This window comes from Rattus norvegicus, chromosome 11 (genome assembly GCF_021556685.1).
Source record: "Rattus norvegicus strain SHRSP/BbbUtx chromosome 11, alternate assembly SHRSP_T2T, whole genome shotgun sequence".
In the NCBI taxonomy this organism is placed as follows: Eukaryota; Metazoa; Chordata; class Mammalia; order Rodentia; family Muridae; genus Rattus; species Rattus norvegicus.
In genome coordinates this window covers 92851831-92871723 of record NC_141544.1, presented here as the reverse complement: position 1 = coordinate 92871723, position 19893 = coordinate 92851831, and the positions used below count along the sequence as shown (strand labels likewise).

At 44.5% G+C, this 19893-nt stretch overlaps 1 protein-coding gene and 1 long non-coding RNA gene across 3 annotated transcripts in view; one reads left to right on the top strand and one right to left on the bottom strand.

The window, feature by feature from the left end:
- Map3k13 (mitogen-activated protein kinase kinase kinase 13) overlaps positions 1–19893 on the top strand; it is a 144395-nt gene that overhangs the window by 29118 nt on the left and 95384 nt on the right. Inside the window, exon 1 of one of the 2 annotated variants that reach the window (XM_087576087.1) lies at positions 951–1339. The gene's annotated coding sequence lies outside the window, so the exon portion shown is untranslated. 2 annotated transcript variants of the gene reach the window in all.
- On the bottom strand, positions 8601–13991 carry LOC148002689 (uncharacterized). Its single transcript, XR_015633667.1, has 2 exons — positions 9821–13991; positions 8601–8793 (listed from the first exon to the last, which is right to left on the bottom strand). It is a non-coding gene; the product is annotated as an uncharacterized LOC148002689 (long non-coding RNA).

The window sequence follows — 19893 nt, the reverse complement described above, 5'->3', positions numbered from 1 at the left end:
TTCCTAGTCTATATAAGTCATCGCAAACCTACAGTTTAAATGACTACAGATTAGGGAGCTGGAGAGATGGCTCAGTGGTTAGAAGAACCTGGTGCCCTTTCAGAGGACCCTAGTTTATTTGCTAGCTTAAGTCCCAGGCATCTTACCACTACCTCTTACTCCAGTGCCAGGGCACCTGATGCCTCTGGCTTCTGCATGCACGCGCACATGCCTTCCCACAAATACCAATGCATACGCATAATTTAAAAAATTAATTAAGATGACAGATTAGGGTTCAAGGTGGATCTCACTGGGTGTAAAAACAAGTATTTTCAGGGCTTCAGGCCTTCCCAGAGGCTCTGAAGGCGCGTCTGTCTCTGTGCTTCTTCTAGCTTAAGCCCACCTGCATCCCTCAGATTGTGTCTCTTCTCCACCTTAAAGCCAGCAGGGATTAGTGGAGTCCTCACAGTGACTCTTTCTAATCACAGCCGGGAAGAGTCCGCACTGATAACACAGTCTTGTGACTAGACTGGACTCCTGTGGATAATGTTTCAACATTCTTAAACTTAATCATATGTACAAAGTCCCTATGTAAAGTAATTTTTGCAGGTTCTGATAACAGGGACATGCCATTCTGCTCATCGCAGAGAATCAGCAGGGTGAGAGGAAGTCAAGTTATATACAGAGAATCCAGAAAAGTTAAAGATGATTCCAGAATGTATTTTCCGGGAGAGAAAAAGATAATGTTCCCAGAGTGGTTAGCCACATGTAGCCATGATAATGTTCCCAGAGTGGTTCACATATGTGCCATAGTAGATAGCTGGTCCTGGAGAAGCTGCTGGTGAGAAGTGGCAATACAGGCAGTCGTTCAGGAGTGAAAGCCTGCAGGCAAAGGACACGGCACTGAGTGCAAACAGAGAAGCAAACTTCAGGCCTCTTTCAGCTGTGATTGCACAACCATAGACTCCAGGGAGGAGGGGAAACTTTCATTGAAATAAGAATCAAGATCATTGGAGCTCTGAGGACTCTACTCCTCACACCCTGTAACACATGGAAAATAAATCCTTCAGAAACCCAAGCTGGGCCACCAGGATAATGAGAGTTCTCAGGCTTTCTCTAGTCTTCATTACAATTGTCTTCACCCACACATCGGACTTGACCTTTGGGGTGCTGCTGAGTCGCAGGAGTTAAAGGAACAACCCCTCCTACCTGGCCTGCAGGGCGGTAGCTTCCAAGGCCACTGCAAACATGTATCTGTGTGAACTTGATCCAGAAACAGCCAGGCAGGGGACAAAGTTTAATCCGAGGGAATAGTTGGCCGCCTGTAGTTTCAGGCGGTCTGTCCAGACTTCAGCATGCGGTAAGTAGTTTCTGTTCTTTAACTCTTGGGGCACATTTAATATGTGACAGTTGCCAAGAATGATTTCCCTAGGTTCTGCATGGCTTTGTGTCTTCTACGCTAGATCTGCCTAGGAAGCTTCCGCACTTCACAAATGGCTTTGTTCTTTAAGGCGAAGAGAAGCTATAAACATCCGAAGCGAGTATTCCACTCAAACTGATCCTGATTGAACAAACCGATCTGAATGTCTTAGGTTGAGTGGAAGTGTTTACAGCTGAAAGCAAATGGGAACGGGTTTGCAGCTCGTGCCTAGAGACTGAGCATTTCCAATCACGCTTAGACTTCACCCCGTGTTCCTTACAATTGATTACGGCTTATGTTAGCTGACACCGCTCTGAGATGATTGAGGTAGAGGTTTTTGATATTCAAATAAATGAAAAGAACGGGAGAGTAGTGGTTAAAACAGGCAGAGGTTGGGAACCTGGAATGGAGTAGCAGAATGAAATGGATGGAAGCCACAGGTATCCTGAGACTTAATGTGACATGGGAGAGAGATTTTAGGACTTTGACATCTGTACTGATTTGTCAGAAATCCCAGTCCTGTAGTATATAAGTTATGCCTCACATATGAGGCATAGTGTGTGTGTGTGTGTGTGTGTGTGTGTGTGTGTGTGTGAGAGAGAGAGAGAGAGAGAGAGAGAGAGAGATAAATTAGTGCTGCTCCTATTACCCTTGTTTTAAGATGAGGATTCTGGGAACCATACATGTTGGTGCAAACGTACTGACCTCCTGACTGCTGTAAGGATGCTAAAGCTGCATGTGGTGCTGCGAGGGTTGGTAGTTTCTATTTTATTTTTACTACAATATATATTTTAAAAACTGATACATGATAATTGTATGATTTTGATTATGGACATGAACTTTGACATGGTTAATATATGAGTTAAAAGCTAACTCTTGGCCAGTGACCCTGCCAGCCATTGGTAAATGTTGAGGTTGTTTACATGGAAGCTCATTGGGCTTCCCTGTCTTCATCTCAGACCTCAGGGACAATTTCTTTCCAAGCCTGCTTCTTGCTGCTGTGTGCCGAGTGGGATGAGAGCTCAGGACATGTTGTTCTAAGCAGGGCCCAGGACTGTACTGAAGCGAAACTTTGTTCACCCTTTAGACCGCTGAATCACAGTATTTCCAGGCTCCTGGCCTGTTAACTTCCTTAAGGCAATAAAGAATCTTGGGCGAAGTTATTTGGTTAGTTGTTGGTTCATGAAGCGAGACTAGGGAGGGAGTAGAAGTCTTTGGAAAGAAGCCAGACTGATAGGCCACCAGGGAAGCAGCTGTCCCCAGGCTGGCTCAGTCCTAGCCACCTGGGAGGCTAGACTAGCGTGTGCTGGCTTCTGAATCTTAACCAGAGTCCTTGTTAATTTTAAAAAGCCAAGCTCTTTTGGAAGTTTTCAGACACCCCTGCGAGTTGCCCATACATCATTGAGTCGCCTAACATCCATGCCATGGCAGTGCCCTCCAAGGTGACTGTCTAGCTCCCAAGCGTGTTCGCACCAACCCTAGCGGCCCTCTCTTCAATGGCTCCAGCTACACACAAGGTTTTCTCTTTCTTGGTTATGTCAGGCTTGCTTCTGCCTCGGGCCTTTGCTGCCTGTGGAGATCTTTTCCCAGGTTGTCTCTTTCTGTAGCCACCAAAGCTTCCTCCTAGCAGCCTGGAAGAGTGCCCTGCAGGGTGCACTCCCCACCCTCCACACCACTCCTCTCCCTTTGCCAGGACTTGATGTTTTGTTTTTTTCAGTGTCCAGTAGGACATTATTTTATACATGTAAAAAAGTGTGTACATGTGTGTATATGCGTCCATACTTGTATACTTGGTCTTTCTCTGTAGGATGTGGGTTTTAAGAGGGCGAGAACCTTTTCTTCCTGTTGAGTGCTGACTCAGCAGTGCCCACAGTAGTGCCTGCTTGTGGGAAGAGGCTTGGGAAATACTTGTACAAAGAGATTAATGTCACCTGGTGCCGTTAAAGTTCATTCTAAACATTCTTTTTTAAATAACCGATAGAGTCACGTGATTCTAAGACCACCAGCATGTAAAAAGATCCACACCAAAAAGTCTTCACCCCAGCCAGGTCCTATCCAGGATGCTTCAATTCTCGTTAGAATCTTAAACCACTGCTGTTTCCCATGTACCCTCTCCATGATCCCATTGGATGTGAAAGGAAACGTGGAAGCTTCCTCCTCCCACGCAACACTTGCATTCTACTCTGAATGTCTCACATATGTTGAGTATGTCTTGCTAATAACACTTAGAGAACACTTTCGTTTTTAAATAGTTGTGTTTTCTTATATTGTATGTTTGGACTAAATAAAAGCAGTCTGGTGAAGGTGGGCATTTAGTTGTTTCTGTTACAAACAGTGGTGGCGTTCCTGTGTTTCAGTGCACTGTCAAGAGATGCGGCAGACTGCCTGCTTGTCCTCAGGAAAGTGGTGCCAGTGCGTGCGGCCCAACAGTATAAAGACATGGCTCCAGGGGCCCTGCCAAGTTATTATTAGACGTTTGCCAAGCTGATAGGTTAAAAAAATGACTTCAGCATACTTTTTTTTTGTTGTTTTTAGAGTTTATAATATATTTTTTGTGAAGTTTAAAAACATTTAGTTACTAATAATCAGATCATGAAATTTACAACTTAATAACCATTTTAAATGTACACCTTAGAAAAAGTATGTCCACATTGTGGAACAGATCGCCAGAACTTTTTTTAAAAGATTCACTAATCTTTAAAAAGTGTGTGTGTGTCTTTCTGTGTGTCTGTATCTGTTTGTGTGTCTGTGTGTGTGTCTGTGTGTCTGTGTGTCTGTGTGTGTGTCTCTGTGTGTCTATGTGTATATATGTGTGTATGTGTGTATGTGTGTGTGTCTGTGTGTGTGTCTGTGTGTGTGTCTGTGTGTGTGTCTGTGTGTGTCTGTGTGTGTATGAGTGTATGTGTGTGTCTGTATGTCTGTGTGTGTATGTGTGTATGTGTGTGTGTCTGTGTGTCTGTGTGTGTGTCTGTGTCTGTGTGTCTGTGTGTGTGTCTGTGTGTGTGTCTGTGTGTGTGTCTGTGTGTGTGTCTGTGTGTGTGTGTCTGTGTGTGTGTCTGTGTGTGTGTCTGTGTGTGTGTCTGTGTGTGTATGTGTGTATGTGTGTGTCTGTGTGTGTGTCTGTGTGTGTGTCTGTGTGTCTGTGTGTATGTGTGTATGTGTGTGTGTCTGTGTGTGTATCTCTGTGTGTCTGTGTGTATCTGTGTGTCTGTCTGTGTACACATTCATGCATGTACCACAATACATGTGCAGATTAGAGGACAACTGGCAGGAGTTGGCTCTTTCCTTCTGCTCTGTGGGTCTGGAACTCAAACCCAGGTTGTCACCTTGTTGAGAAGATCCCACTCCAGCTCTGTGCAGAGCCAGAGGGACAAGCAGAGCAGAACAGTCACCCTCTCGAATGGCGCACACAAGAGTAGCAGATGTGGTTCCCAGATAAACAGAGCCACAAAGCTGTGGAAAGAGAATGTAGAAAATGTGTTTGAGGGAAAGGTGTCTTGAGCAGGACACAAAAAGAGCTAAGTAAAAAGAAATGAGCTTGAAAAGAGAAAAAGAAAGAAACAAGCTTATATATTTATAGCCTCTCCAGGACTTAAATATGTTAATGTTTTTAATAAGTGGGTCACATAGCATTTCCCAGTGACCACAGAATCATTTCTTCCATCTGGAGCCTTGGTTTGACTGACCCTGCCCTGCCTTGTCACTGTCCATCAACCTCAGATTGTTAACCCTTTGCTTCCCTCTGACCTCTGAGTTCTGTAGCTCTAGCTTCTAGTTGCTTAGCAGCATTCAGACCGCAGCTGTGTCCCGTCTTGGTTCCCTTGGCACATAGTCTCTGACTCATCTCTGATTTAATCGCTCTCTTCTTCCTGCTCATGCTGACCACGGATTGAAGTCTTGTGGAGAACGGACTGCCATTTGTCTTGTTCTTTCTGTATAATATGTAGGCAAAGAGGAGAAAGGGAGAAAAAGAGAACCAGAGGCAAACTTACCTGACCCTCACTTGGCTCATAGGTCATCTAGTTCAGGGAATGAGATCTTAGCAAATAAAATAGTGTAAATCAGAAGGAACACAGATGTGAATAAGGTTAAAGGCATGAAATATATGAGGACACTGAAATATTATAAAGATATTATAATATGTAAGAACATTATAATATGAACATTATATGAGGACATTATAATATATATGGACATTATAATCTATAAGGATATTATAATATATGAGAACATTATAATATATGAGAACATTATAATACATGAGGTCATTATAATATATAAGGAGATAATATATAAGGATATTAAAATACATGAGGACATTATAATATATAAGGACATAATATATAAGGATAGTATAATATATGAGAACATTATAATATATAAGGACATAATATATGAGGACATTTTAATATATAAGGGCATTATACTATATGAGAGCATTATAATATATAAGGAAATAATATATAAGGTCATTATGCTATATGAAGTCATAATATATGAGGGCATTATAATAGCTCGAGGCACATTTATTGTCATTTGTTCTTTAATATTGGATTTAGTCTGGCAGTTTCATACTTGCACATATTGTGTTCTGATTACTCTGTCTTATACTACCCTGCCCCCACTTTACCCCCACCCCCACCCCCACCACTCCCTCCCTAGAAGTCCTTTTCTCAGCTTCGAGTCTTTTTGTTTTGTGGCCCTTGAGTTTAGCCAGGACTGTCTGCTTGAGCATGCGCCGTGTGGAGCCGTCCATTGGTATACACTGGGGTCACATGTGGCTGCGACTGGAGACAGTGACTTCCCTTCCCCATATTCATCGCTTGTCAATAGTTTCCCGGGGGGGGGGTAGGGATGTGTAGGCCCCTCTCTCACCCACGACTGACAGCTGAGAGACCCAGTCTTGTGTTCTGTGCAGGCACCACAGCTCTTGTGAGGTCATGAAGGCGGTGGTCAGGCCAGGCCCTCGGAGAGCATCTTACATGCGGGCATTTCTCATCCCTCCTCCCTACCCACAGGCTCATACATTTTTCCCTTTCCTCTCCTCTTCTGTGATGTTCCCAGGCAGCTTTGGAACTCACTATGTGGCCCAGGCTAACCCTGCGACAATCTACATGCCCCATCTTTCCGAGTGCTGGGATCTCAGTTGTGAATCACCATGCCCAGATCTCTGAGTTGTGGTTTTGAACTTGTATTTTGAAAATTTTGTATTTTCAAATGACTTGAAATTGCTAGTTTAGGATTACAGCACGTGTTTGTGATCCTAGCACCAGGAAGGTTAGGAGGATGAGGCTAGCCTGGGCTATATAACAAGACCCTGTTTCAAAAAGCAGGTAAAATTGAACCACTGTAATAGATAATCGTGTCTCCTGAATAACGAAAACTAACAGCCAGCTATGAAAATGTCCTGTGACGAGAGCTTACTGGACAGCATGCATGCCCTCCTTTTGCTACAAAAGTGTCCATATATGCAGACGCAGGCATATGCTTAAATTACTTATGTATGTGTGCATGTGCACACTCATACATTGCACTCCATCTGAGGCACCTCCTCATGTGCTGTCTCATTTAACCATCTGTCCGTGCCCTGGCTTCTTTATTCTGGAAAATGAGATGATAATTTCTCACTCTGCCTTCCTCATAAAACAATCACTGTGACCGTATCCTGGCAATATACTACTTCAGCCATACTGTTTAAAGATTAAATCTTGAGTGCTCTGTTGTGAGAGTGGTTTCCATAGCAAAGTGGTGTGATCAGTCTGGTAAAATTAATTTCAAAACACACAGGCAGCACAAACGTAGCAGAAGCCGTTTACACAAGATAGTCTGTGGACATCAAAGACTATTAGGGAACACCTGGGAGGCATAGGCCAACGCTCTTCCTACTTCTCCATGTATGCAAGGCAGAGTAAACACACAGTTCCCAGTGGGCCAGAAAAGCACTTGGACAAACAGGCAGAAGCAGGACGGCCGCACAGATGACACTTTAGAACTGGAAAACCGATTTGGGGCCGGCATTGAGAGCAGATGCCAGGTAGAAAGGCACCCAGCACGGACAGTGGGGGCTGCTGGCCACTGCATGGAAAGGTTTTCCACAGAACGCAACACTAAAAATCCCTCTCCTCTTCCAAGCAGCTCTTACCTCGTGTTTTGTTTTAAATAGGATCTCTCTGCATAACCTTGGCTGTACTGGAACTCAGTGTGGAGACCAGAATAGCCTCAAACTTGCAGGTCTTCCCCTGCCTCTGCCTCCCAAGTACCTGGATTAAAGGCCTGGGCCACCGTACCCAGCTCTAAGCCTTTCCTATAATCAGCATAGAACAGCCGGATCCCATTCCAGGCTGTCTTCCCATTGTCCTCCCAGCTTTCAGAATTTAATGATAGGGTGGGAGAGTGGGAGCCCAGTGGATGACAAATGTCCAGCAAGTTTCCTCTCAGGTCCCCAAAAATCTCAAAGGAGTCACAAACTCGGTAACACACTCACCGAGGAAGACCATAGGCAGACACCTGGAAGCGGAGGGTGTGGCTCAGTGATGACATGTCTTCTTAGTGTGCAAGATCCCGGGGCTTAGTCCCCGGGCCCCAACCAAACCCATCCAAACAAGCCAAGTGCTAGTGACGGCTCGGGGAGAGAGCTCAGTGTCTGGTCTAGAATTTAGATCCCAGCACCCATAGTAACAAGTTGGCATCCCTGCAATGCCTGCAAACCCAGCTCCCAGGAGGACAGAGGGCACTCTGTACCCTTTCTGACCCCTAAGCATATGCACACATACCTGCAGAAACACACACATGCAAAAACAAGTTACTAACTGAGACACGGGGGCAAGGCTGCCTGCAGTCTGTTTCCTGGACCTGATTAGCAAGAGGCTTACATGGCTGCAAACTGCAGAGAGAATCTGCCATATGGTTTTCTTCTGGGAAAGGCTGAAGGACCAAGATTTCAAACAATGTACTTAAGAAACATAAATGGGTGTGGGGCTCCCGGGGAGACAGCTCAGCAGATGAGAGCCTCACGGCTTCTCCACGGGACCTGGCTATAGTTCCCAGTTCACACCTTTAATCCCAGCTCCAGAGCATCTGATGCTCGCTGGGCATGCACACACATGGTGTGCATTCACACACACACACACACACACACACACACACACACACACACACACAGTGTGTGCATCCATACACAATTGTATACAAATGAAAATAATATTTTTTAAAAGATTTGTTTATTTAATTTATGAGTACACTGTAACTGTCTTCAGACACACCGGAAGAGGGCATCGGATCCCATTACAGATGGTTGTGAGCCACCATGTGGTTGCTGGGAATTGAACTCAGGACCTCTGGAAGAGCAGTCAGTGCTCTTAACCGCTGAGCCATTTATCCAGCTGGAACATAATCTTAAAAAGAAAACAGAACAGACATTAGAAGTAGTTAGTAGCCACTGGGGAACCATCAGCACATGGACAAGCGTAAAGGGGCTGAATTTCTAAGAAAGAAAACTAGCTGATGTTCTGAAGGTCTCCCAGCACAGCGAGCTCAGGAGTTCGGAGTTCTTTGCTCTATTCTGTACACTTTACACTTTGATAATCTTTGATTTCCAGCATGTCTTCTCAAATTTTTTTCTTATTCTTCACTGTCTGTTGACAAATCCCCCATTTGTCCGTTCTTCCCTTTCCTGCTGACCCCTTTAACAGAGGCCAATATGATGATGGCTGTTACAAGAGTTGGTGTATACATTTAAAAGTCTTAGCACTGGGACGGGGTCCTGGTGTTGACACGGAGTCAACAGAGCACTTGCCCTGAGGTTGCGTCCCGGAAGCACATAACTTATGTTGGGGGTATGTATGCTGGCACATACTTGAAACCACAGGAGATTCCCAGAGGAGGTGGAGGCAGGAGAATCCCCAGGGCTCAGTAGCTATCTGGGCTAGCAGAACTGGTGAGCTGTGAGCCAAAGAAAGACGCTGTGGTAAAGGAGGGAGATGACACTTAGGTTCTTCTTACAGGTGCATGTGAACCAGCACACACATGTGCACCCACATAAAGATGTACCCACATGCTCACGTGTTCATAAAACAGTATCAGAACTGTTCATCATAAAATTATACCGAGTACTAATTTCTAAAGAAGAAAAAGAATCTGACCTGTTATTTAAAATAACTTTTAATAGGGCTGAAAGCATATTAAGTAGTAAAATATATGCTTCAAAAGCACAGAGGATACAGAAATGAAACGGTGCATGAGCAAGATGGCAATAAATTAAAAACTGACTCTCCGAGTGTGCTCTGCAGACCACAGCAGTGCCGTTAACTGAGATCGCGTTCAAGATGAAGTTCCAGGTTCTTCTCCTTAAAAACCTACCTGAATTAGAATATTTAGGAACACAGCACAGTAATCTGGGATTTAATCCATGCTGACACTCACCGAGTGCAGCTTTAGTGCAGAGGCACAGGAGCAAACAATCCTGTGGGTGCCGCGGCCCGCGTGGTCCTGGCTGCAGGGCGCTGGTACAGAAGCAGCAATGGCCGACCACGTGTACAGGAGGAGGAGGGAGGGAGGCCAGTGACACGGGAGTGGAAATGCAGTCTTAAACGTGGACATTGGTGCCGCAGAGACGCCATTGGTTAAGAGCACCGGCTGTTTTTGCACAGGACCCAGATTTGGTGCCAAGCATCCACCTGACTGTTCACAGCTCTCTGGAGGAATCCCACACCTTCTTATGGCTTACGTAGGAACTGCATAGACATGCATGCAAGACAGATACATACATAAAATTTAAAATAAATATACATCGTATGCACATATGACAATGGCATAATTAAACCCATTATTTTATATGATTAAGATATTCTACTAGAAAAAAAAACGAATATAGACTGCCCTCTCTTTGCAGAGTATTCTAGAACCATATACAGAGGCAGGAGGGTTACAAGCCTAGTTCAAGGCTAGCCTGGGCTACATTGTGAGCCCTTGTCTCAAAAGAAAAAATAATTTAGTGGAAATTATGGGTGTTTTATCACCCTTTATCTAAAAAATTCTAAGCATGTTGGTGAGGGCTGGGGAGCCGCTTTATCATGTTAGGAAGCTGCACCGGGGGGGCTCTGCAGACGGTGGCGATGTCATGGGAATTGCTGTTGCTGGTACTTCTTACATGGGTCAGCACTTGTCTTCCTGAAGGTGCGACAGCAGGCTACAGATGTAAATTACATATTTACCAAAGGGGATTTATTTTCAGTACAAAATAGAAGTCTGGAGTAAAATCTGCAGTTTTCATTCATCAGTGGTTTATTATATTTAATAAATTATGGAGCAACTCTCCAAATTCAGGAACAGGATTGAGGGCCCATTAGGGAGAAACAAAGCAGGGTCGTGTAGGGTGGTAGGTAGTGAGAAGGAGCAGGGCCCAAAGTGAATGTCAAGTGAGCGGAAGCACAAATGAGGAATGGCCAGACTCGTGTGCTGTGAGCATTGTGAGAAATTCACTTACATACGTCAGGGCTTCAGTGTGCACTCTCCTCTCACCTTGCATCGGGACGGGACTTACCCAGGATAGTGTTCTATTGCCCAACCAGTGCTGTCTTCAAGGCTCTGTTTCCAAACACGGCCACCTTGTCAGTGAGCTTTACTTTTTCACTGTAACAAAGTACCCAAGTGTGTCAGTGAACTTTCCTTCACTGTAACAAAGTACCCGAGTGAGTCCCTAAGGGGCAAGGCCTGCTTTACTGAACTTTCCTTCACTGTAACAAAGTACCCGAGTGAGTCCCTAAGGGGCAAGGTCACTTTGGCGCCTGGTTTTGGAGGTTGCAATCCTCGTGCACTACAGTGGCACAGTGTGTTGGAGCAGTAACGTGTACTGGAGGAGCCTGTTCATCTCCTGGTACCCGGAAGCTGAAGTGAGCAAGAAGAGAGGCAGTGGAGTGTCAGTATTGCCTTTGATGGCATTAAATTGTAATGAGTAGCGTGGCCCATTAATCCTTTTGACAGGAATAGTAGAGACTTGTAATGAACATCCTGCCCGATGATCAGATCCACCTGGGAATAAGCCTGAACTCAGTAGCAATGGCAGACAAGACAAAGCACATTGGAAGCCAGTGTGTGTCTCTGACATCTTTTGAATTCTTCCTCTGCAGTGTGGTACAGGGCATGACGATTAATGTTGATTTCAGGTTTCCAGCCCAGGTGGACCTGCATAACCAGGCAGGATAGTCACTGTGTCTTTCTGGTATTTGTACTAAAAGGAGCTACGTACTATCTATTAGATCTTTATTAAATATACCTCAGGGGATTTAGGTGTTTTCTGTAGGTGTGAGCCAAGTTGTCCGTAGTTGGGATGCTATGAAATTCTGTATACCACCATTATTGCAACTTACTACCTCATATGGGGTGTAGCCTAACTCTATCCTCCGTTAAGGTGTTCTTAGAGCCTTAGTAAAGACAGTTGCCAGGGCTGAATTCCCTCTCCCCTGGAGGTCTAACTAAGGGATTTGTGGCAGGTAATACATTCAGTTCCTGTGACTATGGGTCATGGTTATTGGACTGAGAACTTCTCTTCCCCCACCTCTTTCTTTCCTGCCCAGTGAGGAAGTCTACCCTCAGCTCATAGAGGTCACCCCACATTTCCCTGCTGTGTGGAGACCCCAACATGGCCACATGCTTCCTTGTAGCTACTGTGAGAAAGAGGGAGGTGGCAGACAGTTGCCATGGCTTTAAGGACAGTGATAGTTATGTGTCCTGTTGATCTCAGTACCTTTACTTACCCGGTTGACAGGAGGGAGCAAGTCCTGCGCATGCTCAAGGACGGGGGTCACAGGGGGAGGTGTGGGCCACCAGAGTGACTTTAGGAGTATGTGTGCCACAGAGACCTAGAGGTCATGGGAATCTACTCATGGGGTGACACTCGTGCAGTGTCCTCTTATTTTTCCCTCTAGTTTGCTGTAAGTGGATGGCTGCTACTAGGATGCTTTAATGAATAGAAATGGGACAATCGAAGTCAGAAGGGTAAATATATCCACTCCCTGTCAGTGCTGAAGTGAGCTGTGATTCCAGAAACAGCTCAGTGTGTATGCTTGTGGCCAGACTGACCTCAGCGGAAGCTTCCTGGTGTGAGGAGCCCGAGGTGCTGTTGCTAACAACCCATTTCTACAAGGTCAAAGATACCGGAGAGAAGTGCTGTTCCTGGTCCTAGGAGATGTGCTAGATCCCGGGTTTACTCTATACAGGATTTACTCACATACATAGTACTTCACACCTGCTCTGATTCGAGATTCTGCTCAGTTAGTGGGCAAGAGTGCTGCCATTACTGATGTCCCTGCCGCAGGTGTTGATGGGCAGGTGCTCTGCCTGGTGTCTGCAGCTGGTGTGCAAGTGGAAGAGGACTAAAGAGTGAGACAGACAGACATGCTTTCCCATCACACATGGCAGTAGGTCTGTCAGATAGGCCCCACCCCCTTCCGTCCTACCTGTCGGGAACATGAACTGCCATTCAGTAATTACCTCCTCCAGTCTCTCTTCAGAGTTCAAGGTCATCCCTGGCTGTGCAGCTAGTTTGAGGCCAGCCTGGGAAACTTGAGATGTAATCTCAAAACGCTGTTTCTTTAAGCTCCTTAAAGGACATTGTCACCATGCCTCGAGGCACTGTGAACACCTGCTTCTCAGACTTCCAGAGGGAGGATGTTGCCATATCAACAAAATAAAATGGCCTCAGCCCCTTGGCCAGCAGAAGGTGGTATCTCGCTTTGTTTCCATTTCTTTAATGTTTAAATTGAACATTTTTCTCATGCGCCTTCTATCTTTCATCTGCGAATGAACTGGCAGGGGAGCCTACTCCTTGTTCATCTCATTCCTGCGTTTATCCACATTAATGATTTTAATTAACAGTTTTCATACGTCATATTTTAATTGTTTTCCTCTCCCCAACTCTCCCCAGTTACTTACCATCTCAAATTTATCTCTTTAATAATTATTGAATTCATAGTTATACAAACTGTTTCTTTTTATATTTTGTCAATTTTATAAGTTCCTCCAAATAAGCTCTTTGGTTCTTAATATACACTTCACACATACACACAGACACACACACAGACACATACACAGACACACACACAGACACACACACAGACACACACACAGACACATACACAGACACATACAGACACACACACAGACACATACAGACACATACACAGACACAAACACACAGACACACACACAGACACATACAGACACACACACAGACACAAACACACAGACACACAGACACACACAGAGACACACAGACACACAGACATACATACACAGACACACACACACAGACACACACATACACAGACACACACAGACATACATACACACACACACACAGACACACAGACACACACATACACAGACACACACAGACACACACACACAGACACACACACACACGTATTGTAACATACCCACATTCCTTTTCAAGTCATGCAGGAGTTTAATTTCCTCATCTTCTCTAAAAATCTCACCATGTGGTTTCACGGAAGTTATCCTAGACTGAATTGTTCAGCCCTTTCAGATCTGGTGCCGACTCCGAGAGGTAGCCCTGGCTGGAGGGCATCTGTTCACTGCCTAGTGCCCTCCTCTGCACTTCACTCTGCTCTTGCCGTCTCTTACTTAAGTTACCTGCCAAGCTTTAACCACAGCCGTATTGAGACCAGATCAGAACTTATGAAGTCATTTGGGCAGAAGTAGTTTGGCACCAGCAGTTACTAAAAAAGACAGGACTCCCTTGTTTTGGCAGGAAGACTGAATGTGGCAGGACACCAAGAGCTTTTCCATTGTGGCTTGTCACTTGGTTATAAGTATATTGTCTGAACATCGCATCAGTTATATTAAGGGGTGGATATTAAAATAATCTTTGAGAGATTTTGCATACTGTCCTCTTTGCTCCACTGTTGTTGTCCACTGTAAGGAGAGGACAGTAGCACTCACTGATTTTACACAGTAACGGCTGTTTGTAGACGGTTATATAAAAACTGAGTCCGTACTTCCTGGGTTCAATGTTTGTACTTCATAATCTGTAAGGCTCCTATTTCTTTTTTTGAAGTATTTGTGCGCTATGATCTCACCAGAAAGATGTTTTAATGTTTTAATTTTTTTTTTTTTTTTGAGCCGAGTGTCATGGAGTCTGAGCTAGCCTCAAACTCACTATGGAGTCAAGGATGGCACTCAGCGTCTGAGCCTCCTATCTCACCTCCCAAGTACTGGGCTTGCAGGCGTGCAGCCACACCTAATGCACCGTGACCCTAGACATGGGAAGTCCTAATGTAGGCCTCAGCAGTGTGACACCTGGCTTGAGCACCTCAGCAGAGCTGCTCCTGTTGTCACCTGGTGTGAGCACCTCAGCAGAGCCGTCCCTGTTGTCACCTGGCTTGAGCACCTCAGCAGAGCTGTCCCTGTTGTCACCTGGCTTGAGCACCTCAGCAGCTGTCCTTGTGTCTCCTGTTTCTATCCTCCTCTCTGCCCTACCCTCCTATGGTAACTGGCTGTAACCACCCTGTTCAGAATGATCATTCTATTAGAAAAGAAAGAGGTCATGGAGGCCCTTGCAAGAGGGCGGCAGTGAGACTGGAAGTGATAGAGCACTGGGTAGCATAAGGATAGGGTGCACTTGTGTAGGGACCAGCCATTGTTCCCACTGCAAACATGTACCATGCCAAAGACAAGCAAATCCCCAGAGTAGAGTATAGTCTTGACTAGGAAGAGCGGCTCTCAGCCCCCTCACCTCACCTCCCGTTCTCAGAGCTCTTGCTAAGGCTCAGTCCGTGCGTCTTTGGTTCTCATGTATTCCCTCAGTAGATGGATGCTTCCCCCTAAGGCACAGAGGCACCGTTGTCAGAGGGTCTGCTCTAACCTCTCTGTGTCAGCCGAGGACAGTGGAGAGCACCACTCTAAGATAACCTGGTCTCAGCTGAGACTTCTCAGTCCTTAGGTACTGGAGAGACAGAGGTGTGGGAGCGTTTTCAGCTGTGAGAGGAGGGGTTACTGGGATGCTGAAAACCAACGTGCTTTGCTCTAAATCTCATGCAGGGAAGCCTTTTCTTATCCCAAGTTTTCTAATATGCTCCAACCTCAAGTAACATATTTCTGGCCATATCAACTTAGCATTTATACCACATGTGAAGTTTCTCACCTTATTAAAACTCCTTGATGCCAGAAACTAGCCTTCTCATTGGTGGATTTCCACTTTGTAAAATTCACCTTTAAGGGCTGGCATGTAGCTTGCTCAGTGGGACAAGGCTCACCTAGCATGAACAAGGCCTAGGTAGAGGACAGAGCTTAAGTACCAGCATCATAAGAATAACGAAGTTCATCTGTAATTCTTACTCCCTAGATGATGGAACACAGTCCTCGGCGGAGGGGGGGGAGGGGGCCTTCAATAGATTGAGTCCAGTTTGCACTGTGCTGTGGATACAGACATAGCCAGAGAGATGAACCAACCTGGTCAGGGCCTTCCTTTCTTTACATATACAGTTGAACTCATGTCAACCTGTGAACTCAGTGAACCATGAAGCACGTTATAATTTTACTCACAAAAATTGCCTCCCACCATATTTGTTCCCAATTATTTTTGTTTCTACAATTTAGCAACCTGGAACCCTAAAAGATCACGCTGTAACGAAGATACTTTGACACACAATGTGTGAAATTTAAAACGGGACACAAAGAATAGCAAGCACTGTGGGATGTGGCTGAGGGGCAGAATGCTTGCCTAGAATATTCCATTCCCAGGGCCCAGAATGAATGAATGAATGAATGAATGAATGAATGAATGAATGGTTGGATGAATTAATGAATGAATGGTTGAATGAATTAATGAATGAATGGTTGGATGAATTAATGAATGAATGAATGGTTGGATGAATTAATGAATGAATGGTTGAATGAATTAATGAATGAATGGTTGGATGAATTAATGAATGAATGAATGGTTGGATGAATTAATGAATGAATGGTTGAATGAATGAGTAAATAACAAAACATAGACAGTAGTCAAATAGAGATGTGTAAAGCTTTTTACACTGTGACCCAGAGGAAGAAATGTAACTTGTGTGACACCCTAGTGCACACACATGAGACAGACAGAATCCTTGAGACACTACAGCCAGTGTGGCCCATGACACACTGCTTCTTGTGCTGTTTGCTTCATCTCGTTTTGAAGGTGAGCCTTCGCCCACTAGGATAACTGCATCATCTGTATTGTATTGTAATTGAGGTTTGGGGAAAATATTCTTCGAGGCAGTCTCATGTGGCCTAGGCTGGTCAACTCTGTAGCCAGGGATGACCACGAGCGTCGGAACCTGCTGACTCCCCTCTCCCAACAGGAGAGGGTCTCCATCATGCTGGCGTTTGAGCCCAGGGTTCCCACCTGCCCAGTGAACCGCAGCCTTAGCCTGAAAAGTCTTCAAAACTTCCTTGGTAGATCACATAATTCAAGACGCATTTTCTGCCATTGTTTTTGACCTATTAAATATCTCTTTTCTCTAAAGAGGAAAAAAGGCATATCACACATAAATTTAAACGTTCAAGGCTGTAAACGTAACACATTTGTTTTAGTGCTTCTTTGAAAATATTTAAAAGTGTTAGCAGAAGAGAAGGCTCAGTGCCCTTGTAAAGGACCTGAATCTGATCCCTAATCAATGTCGGAAGCTAATGGCTTCCTGTAACTCCAGGGATCCATGTGTGGCCTCCCAGTCTCTTGCATTCATGTGTTCATACCAACACACACACACACACACACACACACACACACACACACACACACACACACACACACACAGAGAGAGAGAGAGAGAGAGAGAGAGAAAGAGAGAGAGAATTCAAAACAGAAATCAAATATTTAAAAGTGTTATGCAATAATTTAAAAATGTATAACACATTTGTTGACTATGTATGTAAGTTTTAAACTTTTTTTTTTACTGTTCTTATTAAGGTAAGCTAGACATACAAGAAGTTACACATACGTAAAGACGTAGTCAGATGTGTTTCTAACATCCACCCGTGAAGTCACCACCACCATCAAGGTGATGAACGTAACGTTACCTAGGGGTTTCCCTGGAGCACTGTCACTCCTCTCTGCTGTGCTTCTCCCTAGCTGACGGCCGTTGAATGGTTTGTCACATTAGCGTCCTCGTCCTAGGACTTCATATCACATGAATCATAAAGGAAGCTAGGAGTGTTGGCGATGCCCGTAATCCCCTCTTTAGGGAAGTAGAGGCAGTAACTCAGTTCAGCTTCTACCCCACGGTGACTTGGAGGACAGCCTAGGTGATGAGATTCGGACGCAGAACGGTAACAACAGAACAGTCATGAAGAGTGCGCTGTTTATACGGCTGCGTTTACTCTTCCAGGGACGTTGTGAAACATCTGAATATGCAGCATATATGAATAGCACGTCTCTCATGGTTACTACTGAACACAGCGGTTATTTCTTCTTGGGTGTGAGTGTGTGTGTGTGTGTGTGTGTGTGTGTGTGTGTGTGTGTGTATGAGAGAGTGAACCAATAAGAGTGTCATTTCCAAAACAATAATACCTTTATTTCTTCAAAACAAAGTATGTAGTTCTTTTAACATTAAATATTTGGGGTGCATTTGGGGGGCAGGAGCTGGAGTTACAGAATTGGCTAAAGCACACGATCTCACTGAGTAATAATCCTTAGTAGACTGCCTCATGAAATAAATTCTAACACAGTGATTTTTCGTTTGCTTTGTACGCTTTACATCTTTTAAAAAAAGATTGAAATCCTTAAGTCCTTATATCCTTAAATCATTGTAGGGATTGAATGAAATATTTAATTGGGCTGATCTAGTTTTCTTTCTGTTGCTACGATAATATACACTTACCAAAAATGCCTTGGGGAGGAAAGGGTTTGCTTCAGCCCACTATTCCAGATCATAGTTTGTCATTGAGGGAAGTCAGGGCAGGACTCAAGTCAGGAACCATGGAGGAATGGTGTTTAGTCTTGTTTGCTCTCAGCCTCAGGCTCAGCTAACTTTTATATGCAGGCCTACCTGCTTAGGGATGGTTCGGCCTACATCTGGGCCCTCTCACCTTACTCATCTGTCAAGATGTGTCTGGTCACATGACCTGAGCTCTAGATTCAGTGAGAGACTCTGTTTGTTCTGGAGTATCCCTCAGTTGACAGTAGGACAGGATTCTACAGGTGACTGGGATGTGTCAAGTTGACAGTTGAAACTAACTAGGAACAGCGGCTTTTTTAAAATATTTGTTTATTTATTTTATGTATATGAACACACTGTTGCTGACACACCAGAAGAGGGCTTTAGATCCAATTACAGATGGCTGTGAGCCACCATGTGGTTGCTGGGATTTGAACTCATGACCTCTGGAAGAGCAGCTAGTGCTCTTAACCCTTGAGCCATCCCTCCAGCCCAGGAACAGGGGCTTTTAGCACAATGCTTAAAATATAAGTAAAACTTGATCCTTTATAGCTCTGTTACCATTGTGTTTCATAATAGTCCTTGCCACCAAAGGAGAAGCTGGTGACATAGATGATTTAAGTTGGTAAGTGATAAAGACATCTTTTGCTCATGGCACAAAGTTCTGTGGTAGAGTATCCACTCTCTAGTATTTTTCTCGGGCTCAGATCCCTCCACTGTGTATGGAGTATTCATTGAAGAAAGAAACCATTAAATAGATATTCAGACAAAGCACTGAGAATTGGCTTTAAAATCAGTGTCAGGAAAAGGATCCTAGGAAAAACAAGACTTCATAACCTATTTGAACAGACAGAGACACAGACGTAAATTGTTGGCCTGATAAGAAGAGCAGACAATGAGAAATGCCTGCAGTGTTGAGATGTAGAAATGAATTATGGATGTATGTGGTCATGTATGGTGAGGCTAGAGGTTAAGGTCATGGTATCCAAGGCAACACTCTTGTCCGTACTTGCAGCTATGGCCAGGTGGAAACTGAGGCAGGACAACTCACCTAGCCCACAGAGTTTGAGGTCAGCCTAGGCAGCATACAAAGATTCTGTTTAAAAGGAAAAAAGGAAAAAGGAAATTAATCACGAACAGAGCCTTCTCTTGAGTGGAGAACACTCAACATCAAAGATGTCAAAGACAAAGGTAAAATGTGAACACAGGGCATTAGAAAACAGACAGGAGGCTGTTAGAAAACTAACAGGAGGTTAGTCCACAAAACTAGAGGTGATTAGTATTAAGAGAAAGACTCCGGAACAGGGGATCTGACTTTAGTTGGCCTTGTTAAGTGCGAGCGAATGAATACAATGTCAGTCACACTATGTTGAGGGCTCTTTTGGCAAATGACAGGAGCCCATGTCAAACTGGTTTAGGCTTTTTAAAGGATGAAGTTAGAAGGGAGAGGTTGATTGGCTCGTGAGGTGGGGAAAGACACTTCAGACCTGTCTGTTAGATGTTCTGTCCTGTTGTCGGGGAATCTGTCTGCCTTTGCATTTGTTGTGTTTGTCTGTCCTCTGTATG